Here is a 12,389-nt window from a genome sequence, read left to right as displayed (position 1 = left end):
CCACAATAGCCTATCCATTCTGCTGGCTAAAGGTCTGTGTGTGACATGGTGACCTAGCCAGGGGGAGCCCTTCTGGACTACCAACCCTTTTCTTTCTAAATGGCCAGGTTAACATTAACCCAGTCGTTTCTCCAACATCCAGGATTCCTGACCAGGAGCAGAAGGGCATGTTCTGGCACAAAGGAGAGTGTGGCACAAAAGCAGGAATGCACAGCTCTGGGCACACAGCATACACCACTCCTTCTGGTGGCAGTGCTGGTTTAAAGCATCCACAGACAATGGCTTTGCTTAGACAGAGATCAGGATGCAGTCTATTATGTTTTCCTCTTTAACTTGAGTTTTGATGTATGGTTCACATCTTGCTGTGTATTATGCTGCTCCAGCTGTGCTACAATAATGGCACCTCTACCCTCTCATCAGGCAGTAATTTTGAATTAAAAAGCCTCTTCTAGGGATGGCTTCTAAAGTACAATACATACCACCTCATGAATGTGGTAACCGATATGTCGACATTCCAGAGTGCTAAATAGGTGAGGATGTTGGCTTTCAGGAACAATCTCTTGCCAGATAATACTTCATTATCTGACAGACCATCTGGTTTCCAGTCCATCAATGCTGCATTACTACAGTCAGCTCTCTATGCTTGATTATTGCCCAACATTTGTATTACTTTGTAAATAGCAGAACTCAAAAAAAAAGGAAAAGAATCTTCCACAGACTGAGCAAGACAAATCACCACTTGCTCATGTACTTGTCATTGTCATTTTTGGATAATGGCCAAACAGTGGATTTTTGACCATGTGACTCGTGCATTCAGAGTACACCACAACCCATTGTTATCAGAAGAGAAATCACCAACTTTTAATTGCACAATATATATAAACACAGCTGGCCTCGTGACTCATTTTGTAATGCAATATGTTACTCCCTAAAATTCTGTTTCAGGTGTGACCTCAGGACTCTTTCTATTCCAGTTTTTGAAGTCTGGGAGATTTAAAGTGATATACTCCTAGACTACCAGGAATATTTAAATTTATATTCTTTTTCTTTCTTGCATTTAAGAAGTAATGTCTGGCCTGTGAATGAAAGGTTGTATCTATTGGATATCCTTGTGGTGTCTGTTCAGAACACCCCGTCTTGAGAATGACTAATCAGATGAATGTGCAGTTCATAATTCTGTAAGCAATGATAGTTGATCTCTTTAAAGTAAAATATGCATTTCTGTAGTGGGAGGAATGTCTCCATGGGAACATACCGACATTACAGAACATGATCAGGAAGAACAATATTAGCTGCACTTAAAAAAAGTATATATTTAATTATGAATAAAAATAGTGCTTTAGTTGCTCTAGTGTAGTTAATAATGGAATGAATTTTTATAAATATTGCATTGGCTTTTAGGTGAAGCTGGTCCTCAGTCCTCATTTGTTACCAGCTCTCAGAATTTCACTTTTGTACAAAACTCCGCTTTCTACAGGAATAGGCAATCAGGCAATCTCTCTTTTTTTTTTTTTTTTTTTTTTTTCCAATAGTCTTAGGTTAAAATTCCAGTTATCCCTCTGTACCTGATAATGTCATCCTTGGCAACACATGGTCTAAGTTAAATACCTGGCTCAAAATCTAGATGACTAATGAAACTCTACAGCTAAATAAATAAAATCCAGAAAAAAATACTTTTGGAAAAAAACTGTGACTAGTTTCCAGTGAAAAATGCATAAATAAACAATTAAAGATATTTTTAATGCTTTTTATACACTTTTTCTGGCTATAAATTTGCATAATTAATAAATCAGTATAATTTATACATTAGTAATAAATTAATAAATTATTATAAGAATACTTTTACAGTGAGCACTCAAGGCACTAATGATCACATTATGCCAGACATGTTTGAAGTCCTTTTTCCAACAATGAAACGCAAATATAAGTAAGTTATTGTGGTTAGGCAAGGTTTCCCCCCAGGGAGGTTGGTGCTGGAGGGAGAAGTGAGGACTAAATGTCTTGTTCAGGATGCTATGTAACCCCAGGCACCTGATGTGTTGCTGTGCTGAGTGAGAAACAGGTTGATGAAACTCCACAGACTCAAGCCAACAGAGCTAATTCCCACAGGCAGGGGAGAACTGGGTTTCATGAGCTGAGATGGTGCTGCAAAGAATGCAATTCCCACCATGGGTACAGCACGACTCAGATATGGTCTGCAGAGCAGTCACTTGACTGCAGCTACAGAAGCTTTAATATCCCACCTCTTCTTGGCTTTAAAATGGTGGTTAGACCACACTGCAGCAAGTAGGACCTAATGGTCTGGATTCCTCCGTGTTCAGAAGGAGTAAGAATCTTGAGTTCCTGGTCAAACCCTTTAAGTCATTGTATAAAGGAGAATAAATTTCAGAGGCTACTATTTCTCAAAAACAAGGTAGCAGACACAGCTGTACTTTATGAGGAGCCCAATCATGTGGGTATGTTTTAGGCACGGTCTGGAAATGCTTAGAAGTTGATTGATTGAGCCTACCAGCTGTCTCCACCTGAAAACTGCATGACCTTTCTTACGATAAGAACTTCAGGCTGAGGTGATAATATCTTTATCTGGACATGTCTTTTTTCTTGTCTCATCAGTATCAAATCCAAACTTTCTGGTATCATCCAAAAAGAGCAGTTTAATTTGTGTTAATTCTGTTTTTCTCAACTGAAAGAATAATCACCGTGTAGAAAAATATTAGCTTATAGTTCATGGAACCACACATTGGTTTTCAGAGCACTTGAACTATTGGTGCAGATTTTCTGGTTTAAGTGAAATGTTTTTGCACAGGACTGGTTTTATAAGCAGCTTTATTCATAAGCAATTCATAACGTAGATTTGCAGTAGCTGTTCTTGCAGGTTCCCCAGTCATGGGGTCTTGTTCACACTCTAGGCTGCAACACCTTGCCCTTTGTCCCAGGGTCTGTCCTGGCAGGACTTTCTGGATATCTGTGGACACACACGGTGGTGCTCTGACCACGTCTTCCTCCCTGCAGCACTCAGGCCAGCTTTATTGTTAAGTGTCCTCTGGGTAGGAGGATGACCTCTGTAGGCTGCTGAGCAAGTTTTGTGGCTGGCTCTAAGGAAAAAGCAGATTTTGTCCCGCACTTTTAAGGGTTATTACAAAGTTCTGCTAAATGCAAATAGGTGCTCAGTTTAGTCTCTTTTCTGATAAAATACTGTCAAGCAAACATATGAAGTCAGTAGCAAACCCTGAGGGCTAACAGAATTCTTAGTTCAGCTGTTTTTCAGTGATGGGCAAGCAGTGTCATTTGGATGTTTCTGTCATAGTTACACATATATAAGCACTTTTTAATTAACTTCTTCCTGTGAGAGAATTTCTATTCACAGGTGTTTATAAAGTGGTCTCATATGAATCACAGAAGCAGAAGCTTTGGTCATGCATCAGTTAAGGTAGGAAATGTAGATATCCAAGGCTAGCTGGAATGCTATCAGGCATCCTCACATTTCACCACTGCTATCTGGAACATTTTCTATGACAATGAAAACTCTGTCTAGATTCCACAAATGAAAAGAACTGTAATTAAAAAATTTTAAGAAAAATAGAACAATAGATGGTGATTAACTCATATATTTTAGGTACTTTCTGCAGTTTTCTCTGAATTCAAATTTTCAGTTTCCATGTAGACTTGTAGAAATGCCAGTTAGACATCTGTTGCCACAATCCATGCATATGATTCACATGACAGAATTACAGGTGTCTAAATTCTGCTTCTCTTGCTGGATATCTTAAAACTTAGGGCAATTGTAAAATTAAGAAGTGTGTAATTTAATATGTTGTCTTAAACACAGGCTTGGGCAATATGTCAGGAAAACTTTAGAAAGGTAGCGCAGGAGAACTTGGTAAACAATCTGTAAATTTGCAGGTCACTAATGAATGCGGAAAACGTGAACTGTTTATATAGAGCCTACGGCACTGTAGACTATATATAATGATCACCCAGCAGGACAGAAGCAAATTTACATGCTCTGTTCTGGAAGGCAATATGAGCTTCATTTTGAATGAAATTACCTGGCACAGAAGGAAGCAAAGAAGGTTCTGAGGAGAAGGCAAGCAGCAGCAGATTATACTGCTCAAAGATCTGGGACTTAAAAAAAAAATCTAATTTTTGAGTATTTGTATAGTCTAAGCAATAAGAACCAGGATCTACACACTTTAAGTAGTTTGCATTCAAATTTTCTCTTGACAGAAAACCAAATACTATTGCTTAAATACAGCAACAAGGACATATGTGTCATCTTTTGGTACAAAATTCTTTCCTTCTCTTTTTGCTCCTCTTACTACCACAGCTCCCCAGACCCTTTCTATGTCAAATATCTGTCAAGAATGCATTTCATTTAGGAAGTCTCTCAGCATTAACACACCAAGCTATACAAGTTTCGCTGTATTTCTACTATTGACCCTTCTCTTCCTGAATATTTCTGTGCATGTGTATTTGTTTTCCTTTTTGTATCTGATTTAGGTCATCTCACTGCTAGCACAAAGGAGAGCACTAACATTTACAAAGCAATGGGAAGGAGTAAATCTTTATATAATACTGCCACTGGCTAGAGTAGGAAAATGAAGTCTGTATAGCGACTGCAGCTTGAACTTGAGGGAATCAATTACAAGTTAAAAATAACCATAACCATTTAAGGAGCACATATTACCACCTATCTTATGGTGAGATGATAGTCCATCTCCCAGAAGCAGGATATCTATTAGGTCATGTGGAATTGGAGTTGCTGTAGCAAACATTTTAGATAGTAACTGGTTATGCAGAACTTTTATGGATGTGAGTAGAAGCAGTATTTTAGTAGTCCCTGCACAGCTTAAACTGTTATGTACACAAGGCTCTTATCAAACAATGGTAATACTTTTATGGCTTACCCCTTAAAACAGTACATTACTTTTCATATGTAGTAGGTATACCTGTATTCCTATATCCTGGAATACAAAAAGGAAATTCATCATCTTTATGTCACCAGAAATTATTTAAATGAATCAGAAATTCTTTGGGTACTATCTGAACTTCCCTAAAAATTTGCAAAAAGCATGAAACACAATTCAGACTTCGGCCACAGATTCTATTGTCCCTGACAATTTTTTAACTCTGTCTTCATTCAGAGTAACTTCCAGAATAATGCCAACAAGCAAAGAAAGAATGAAATCAGAGCACAGACTTAAAAATGTGGTGTAGGAATTCCTGGGATCCTGAAAAAAATTAGATCTGTAAGAAATACTGTATGAATTTTTGAAACCTTCAATCTTATTCCTGATTAGTTCATGAGAGACCTGTCAAGTTCTGTGGTCAACTCCCTTTATGCCTCCACATTTAATGAAAACATTTGCACAGAAAATAAACATTAAACACACATAATGTAAGAGTTCCACTAAAATTACTGTTCAGGTGTAAACTTGCATATAGTAAGTAAGGAGGAACTGTATTTTAATGGTAGCACTGGGTTCTGTTCCTTAAAAGATAAAGAAAATTGAAGGCCTGATATAAAGGTTTTAGCCAACAGACAACTTTCCACTGACTTCATACGGATGCGAATCAGGCCCCTAAAGTAACAACTCATTTAGTACTGACTGCTAAATTTATAGCACTTATTTTCTTTGAGCATAGCAGCATCCATTCATCACACTGCAGTAACAAAGCTGTAACCTGATCTATGACAAATATTACAAGCCTAATGGCTGATGTCCATTACTGACGAGACCTGCTCACCATTTAGAACAGATTGGCACTGAAGGATTACTGAGCAAACATAGCACCTGAAAAAACTTGCATGCAGGAGTCTGTCATCAGGTGTGTGATAGAGGGCATTATCTGAGAACGCTGGCTCTTATCTTCGGTTGGAAACTGCTGGAATTGCCAACAGTTCTCAACAAAGAGCTTCCGTCATGGAAGGCTGATACACCGAGCCAGTCTGGTGGTGGTTTACCTTCCCAAGGCTTCATTCCTTTTTATGGATCACCTGCGACCAAGCAGCTCACCAGTCTTTAATAGCTTAAATAGCAGGACAACCTAGCAAACTGATGACAATCAAGGGAAAACCAATCCTTTTTGGTGGAAAGACAAAATTCCAAGCATTCCCTCATGGTAACTTAGAAAGACTTACTTTTAAAACTTCATTTTCCCAAACAGGATGCTGAGGAAAACTTTCTTGCCACTGGTTCATAGCATTTTGCAATTTCCCCTGCATTAAACTTCTCACTAGCCAATTTTTCACCTTTTACACCAGTACAATTGCTCTCAGAAACATATTAAATTGATTTCCCCCCTTTTTCTTTATGTAACACTAGATAAAATTACGATTATAAAATTTTGAAGAAAGTCTAAGAAAATTCTATTTGTTCAAAAATACACTGCTTTTTTCTTGTTGTTATATTAAACCTTTGAAAAATTATTAATTACTGGCAACTATTAACATGAGTTGTCAGACATTTTATTATTCCCAAAATATGTTTCCCAATATGTTTAATTTGCACAGGAGTTTTTAAATGTAACTAGAAGTTTTGGTTTGCCCTTTTACATACTTCTTAAAGAAAATATAAATTAGATTTGATACTTAAATTACTCATTTATTAAGAAAGTATGAAAAAAATGAGATGAAATACTTTAATATGCTGTCATCCAATTAGTATAAGAAAATCCAAATATTATGCAAGTATATTATTTTGCATTTTCAAACACAGAGACATAGGTGAGAATATTTTAAAACAAACACTGAAATGTTAACTAGCTAGCAATTCACTTTTATCTACAAAATTTAGGCCAGATTTAGTCTTCTGAATCACAGTGGCACTCAAAAGAATAAAGACTGCCTATATACTCAATGGTAATTCAGACTGGAGATAGACAATATTTCCAAATAAATGTGGTGTAGAAAATCAGCTCTTAAAATACTTAAGACATTTTTGATAAATATAATGTATTTTATACAGAAAACTAGTTGAATTAAGACATAAGTGGAATATATAGTTTGTTTTAAAAAGGGTTTTGCAAATTAAAGAAGGAGCATTTATCAAAATTAGACTTCTTTCAAGCTGGAATATAAAATAAGTTTATGCAGGATTAAAATTATGAAAAAATTAGTTTCATTAAGAAATGTTTTAATGGTAAGTGATCTGAACCCCTACCTAGATTAGGAGGCAGCAGGAGTGTAGAAGCATTTATCTCAGCCATAGAGTTTAACTGCTACAAAAAACAGCAAAGAGATGTATTGGGTTTGGCTAACAAATTCCTACAATGCAGAGGTGTTTATTTATTATGGAAAAATTCCATATGTCAGAATGAAATAAACCCTAAAAAGTCATTCTGTACTTGAGACACCCAGTGTATGACAGTCAGCTACAAAACAGCGTGTATGCAAGTTCAGGCAGAGCTAAAATACACAAAAATAGACAAACACTGAAGGCAAGCTATAAAAAAAAAAGCATGGGAATTGATCTTGTATTTGTAACTGGAGCCAATGCTTCAGTCAGAATTACTGCCCCATATGCTACATGAAAACTTCAGAAATTTATTACGAAGTGCCTGCTGGCTCGCTGTGAAAGCAGCTCTCTGAGCTGGATAGACAGAATGCAATGGTGTAGTTTATCTGTGCTGATACACATACATTCCTGTAAGGAGATGCAGCGTGTTATACACACACTACACTTGATGTAGACACTTTAGGAATTGAATAAAACTATTTTTATTGCATTAAAGTTAGTATTGATATTTATAGGGTAAAGAACCACAGCATGCTGTGAGTTGAATAAGCAAATAAAATGAAAACTAAAAAAACCCTAACCTCATATGTGTTTAGAATTTTATTTTCTTTGAAGAGGCCAATAACATAACAAGCCAAATAAACTATTTATTTTTCACAGTTTGATTCTCTGAGTCATATGGAATGAAACATGCCATAAATTATGAGTTAGCATTATACAGAAACACACTCTTCTAAAATATTTCCATACTCCATGCTAATTCCATTTTATCTTGTTTTATTTAAGGTGCATTCCATGGAAAATCTATGTAACTGTCAAATATTCATAGCTATTTACACTACCTTTTTATTTTGATTTGGCGGGCTGTTTTGGAGGAAAAGTTTCTCCTCCATGGTGAAGCATGGATATTCTCAACATCTGGATTAATAAATTCCTTTCAGAATGTGAAGCATGATATACAGGAAGACTTCAGCTTGGGCAAAGAGCATTGCAAAGAGAAGAGGGGCTGGTGATGGTGTTAGGGATGAATGATCAGCCTACCTGGCAGTTACTGCTGCAATGGCAGCTCTGTGGCTCAGCAAAAAGAAACCTGTCAGGGAAAGACTGCCTTCCTAACAGAGATGTGTTTTAGCAGTTTCTCATATAATGCTGTTTAACTTCCAACATTAAAAAAGAAAACAAAGTCATTTGTTAGGGAAAAGAAATGGAAGATACCTCCACTTTTAATAATACAAAATTGTACTGAAATTGTTGTAAGTAATATATAATTAGCCTACTCTGAAAAACAAGAAAACTATGAGTACTGAAAAAATTCTACCTATTCTAATAGCTAGTCATAATTTTATTATACCTTTGTAATTTAGTTAAAATAATGAGCAAATGTATATCATGTGAAGCTCAGCTATTTCTGAAGTAAAAATATTTTATAACTGAATAAAGTACATGATTTCGGATAGAATCTTGATTTGCATTTTTAGAGATGTAAAAATTTTAGTTGTTCAAATCAATCTAAATTACATATAAATAAAAAATCGTGGACTATAGTAATTAAAAGGATTGGCACAAATCATCACAAATTACATCTGTGTTTTCAGATGTAATCAGTGAAGAAATGAGGTAAAGACAAGCAGATTTGACAGAGATATAATAGTGCCATCATAAGTACGTATGAGATATAGTTTAAGAAATATGCCAAATGTCTGTTGTTTGATGACTTAGGTCAGGACATAAAAAAACAAAAAGAGAATTTTTTCTCTCACCCACTTCAAACTACAACTTAGAAACTTTTATTTGAAAAACAAAGCTTTTGACCTAAAATACTGTTACTCATTTTCACAGGCATGCTTTCTACAACTTGAATAAAAATGCTTTACTTTGCATTTTATGCTGTCTGCCAGGTATTTCCTGTGAACATCCCATCTAAAATCTCTTGGTTCTAGTAACTACAGTCTGAAAAGAAAATCCTGGCAAAAGTATAATTCTAAGCTTCATGAGCAGCCATTTTAAACAGAAAGCTGGTTTTGTTGACAATCACATTTTAAACTGATTCCTTCCAGATGAAAAGATGCTATTTCAAACAATGTAATAAAAGTGTGAAGTCAGCTGTTCTAAGGACATAAAAATGATTTATCTGTTCTCTGGTCACTGCTTTTTTCCTTGATACAGTGGAATTTTTATTTTAAAGAAAAGGTTATCAAATAATAGCTACCAGAAGCCTAAATTACAGAGAAGTAAATAACCACTTGTCTTTTAAAGAAACATATCACGTAGCTGCAGTTAATTTTGCACTTCATGATGCCTCCACTACTGTGTTTACAAAATGTTAAATGCAATGGTTAGATTTACCTGAATGATAAATCACTAATTCTTACTGCTGACTAGTGACAATGTAATCATCAGATTTCAGAGCTATTTCCTTTGGTAAGAAAGAGGTTTCAGATAGATTTCAGATCCTTTTATCTGCCTGTAGCTGAGTATGACAGCTTTGCCCCAGCTCAGATTTGAGAGACATCCCCCGATCTCTCCATCAGGGCTTGAATCAGTTTCTCATGTTTTAAATATAGATTTCAATTCTGAAGACTTTACTGGCACTAAAGAGGTATCATTTAAGAACAAGCAATTTCTTTAGGGACAGGTCCCCCAAAAACCAGCGTGATCTGAAAGTATGGCTTAAGCTTAACTTAGCCATTTAGCTTTAACAGTAATTCCTGAAATCCTTGCTCAGGGGATATGCAGCCCTGGCTTTATCCAAACTCTGACAGGACTTGGTTCCTGGCCTGAAAGATCCTCACTGGCTGAAATGTTCAGCCCTAGGGGAGCCAAGGAAGCCGTGGAGAAGGACAACACGAAGAGCACAGTGTGTACGAGCTCTTCCCAGTTTTCTAACTCTAGGTGGCTCTCAGCTCAGCAGCTCTGAGGCACGGAGGCTTCGGGGCTCAGATGCAGCACCCTGTCCCTGCCCGAAGAGAGGTGAACGGTGCCAGGCAGAAATGTCCCCATCAGGGCCCCAGGAGAAAACCTCTGCTTGGAGCAGAGGGAATGCCACAGTAGTTCACCTCTGTGAAACATTGCAGTCTCTCATGCTGAACCAGTTACTGAAGCAGGAGAAATTCATGGCCACTTTCCTGGGCTACCAAATTTGGCAGATACATTCTTCACTTTCAGAGAACATAAACACATTCAGCAAATTTGATGATAAAGCATAGTATGGTATTTTCTACACACTAGACTTAATAGAAGGGGTTTATTATAAGCACAATTATCACATTGATCTATTTAAACATGATGTTTGAAAACATCAGGAATCTAATGTGGCAAAATGACAAAAAATCTTGAATGTTAAAATAATTACTAAAAAATTCAGTTCTATTGATATTCTGAGTAGATAGATTAAAATGGATTGTAAACAATTCCTGTAGGTATCTTTCTACTTCTTCAATATAAGCATCTTATGATGCAGTCATCTGATTCCAGGGAGCTATTGCTATAAATATTAATGCTATAATGAGTTCTATTTACATTATAGTCTTAGAAAAGAGATACACTTGAGAAATCATATCTTTAAGGTTAAAACTATACGATTATGAAAATATTTGAAAAAAAAAACCAAACCAACAACTTGAACCTTTAAAAATGCAGATCAGACACCCAATGTGAGTGTACCTCCAGCGGCCTTAGCAAACGATAACAACTAATGCCAGTTAATGTCTGGCCCATTCACTTCTAAGATGCTTTTAAGATTGACATGATTTTATTGTGTTTTGTTCCTATGGGAAATAAATAAGCATGTGTTTCATCTTTAAAGCACATGATTGCCAGAAGTGATTATCTTTAAAAGAGTGCTCTTGTTTACTGCGTTGCCATATATACCAGATTAAATTTTGCAAGTAAAATGTGTGTCCGTCGGTAATAAAATGTGGTTAGTCAAATGCTGCCCTTAGTTACACCACTATTACTTCACTGCATTTCAGACAGCTACACACATAAAGTTTTTTGCATTCCAAAGCCATTTTTTATGTTTTCAAGTGTTAACATATGAAGATGGGGGTAGGGAACCTCCAGTCAGGAGCAGAGAATTCCTGCCTGAATGGGATGATGAAAACCTCATGACAGTAACATCACTAAATACTGCTGACTCTGGAGGCAGTCCAGTCCATGGATCAGGGAGCTCACCTTGCACTCAGAGTATCCAGCTTCAGGCCCAAACCTGCCACTACATCCGTGTGTGCCCACAGACAAACTACTTCACAAAATGAGCTGCTGAATAAGTCGTCAGACTGCTTCTGAATTAGAAACCTGGATCAAATAATGCAATTTTATGTCCAACACATATGTTCCTCAGAGCTTTGATATTAACATGCCACCATGGGGCAAATAAGCAACACTTATCAGGCTGCTCTGTGAGAACGACCTGTGTGCATGCTGCAGTCCAGACCTGCTTAACTCCCTGACACTTTACACATCAATATCTCCCTCTGTATGTTCGAGATAATGGAACTTCCTTCTTCTGTAGTGTTTTGAGACCTATTGGTCAAAAGAACAAGTACTGTCTTTATTTTGTGACTCACTGGTGTTGCAAAAGCATCCAGCCATTTAGAATTCTTGACATTGGATAAAGAACTGGGTATTTACAAAAGAAAGCACAATGCACATCACCGTTCAAATAAATACACAAAAGATGTCTCCTTTGCACAAAAATATGTATAAATACACAAAATATGTCTCCATATTTGATCTAAAACCTTGCAGGTACAATATAAATCAAAATGTTGAAGTAAATTATCAGGGAAGTTTGGTCAGTGAAATTTCATGTGTTTCTTTAATCTTGAAAGTAGTCTTTATGATTACTTTATTCAAGGCTATACCATCATTTAAATTTTATGGCTCAGCACCCATTCAGACTAAGAATAAAAATAATGGTTTTAAGACACAAGTCCAAATAAAGTAGAAACAATCAAATGAAACTGAAAACAGTAAGACCAGATATTGTACATAGATCTAAGTAGACCAATACATGGGGTAAAGCGAGGGTAACTGGCACAAGAACAGTTTTAGGGAAAGCAGATCTGTTGCTCTGCATATATATGTAATGGACTACAAGGAAGGAACTCTTGCTAATTAGCCAGAAGAAATTCTGAAATTCTTTGATTG

General features: G+C 36.4%; 1 protein-coding gene across 8 annotated transcripts in view; it reads right to left on the bottom strand.

The window, feature by feature from the left end:
- The window catches only part of SLC25A21 (solute carrier family 25 member 21), a 232,825-nt gene that overhangs the window by 39,462 nt on the left and 180,974 nt on the right, over positions 1-12,389 (bottom strand). The window lies entirely within an intron of this gene.

The sequence above is a fragment of the Lichenostomus cassidix genome, chromosome 5 (assembly GCF_008360975.1).
Source record: "Lichenostomus cassidix isolate B80296 chromosome 5, HeHo_3.0, whole genome shotgun sequence".
In the NCBI taxonomy this organism is placed as follows: Eukaryota; Metazoa; Chordata; class Aves; order Passeriformes; family Meliphagidae; genus Lichenostomus; species Lichenostomus cassidix.
Note: the sequence above shows the minus strand (reverse complement) of the source record. Positions and strands in the feature narration are given on the sequence as shown.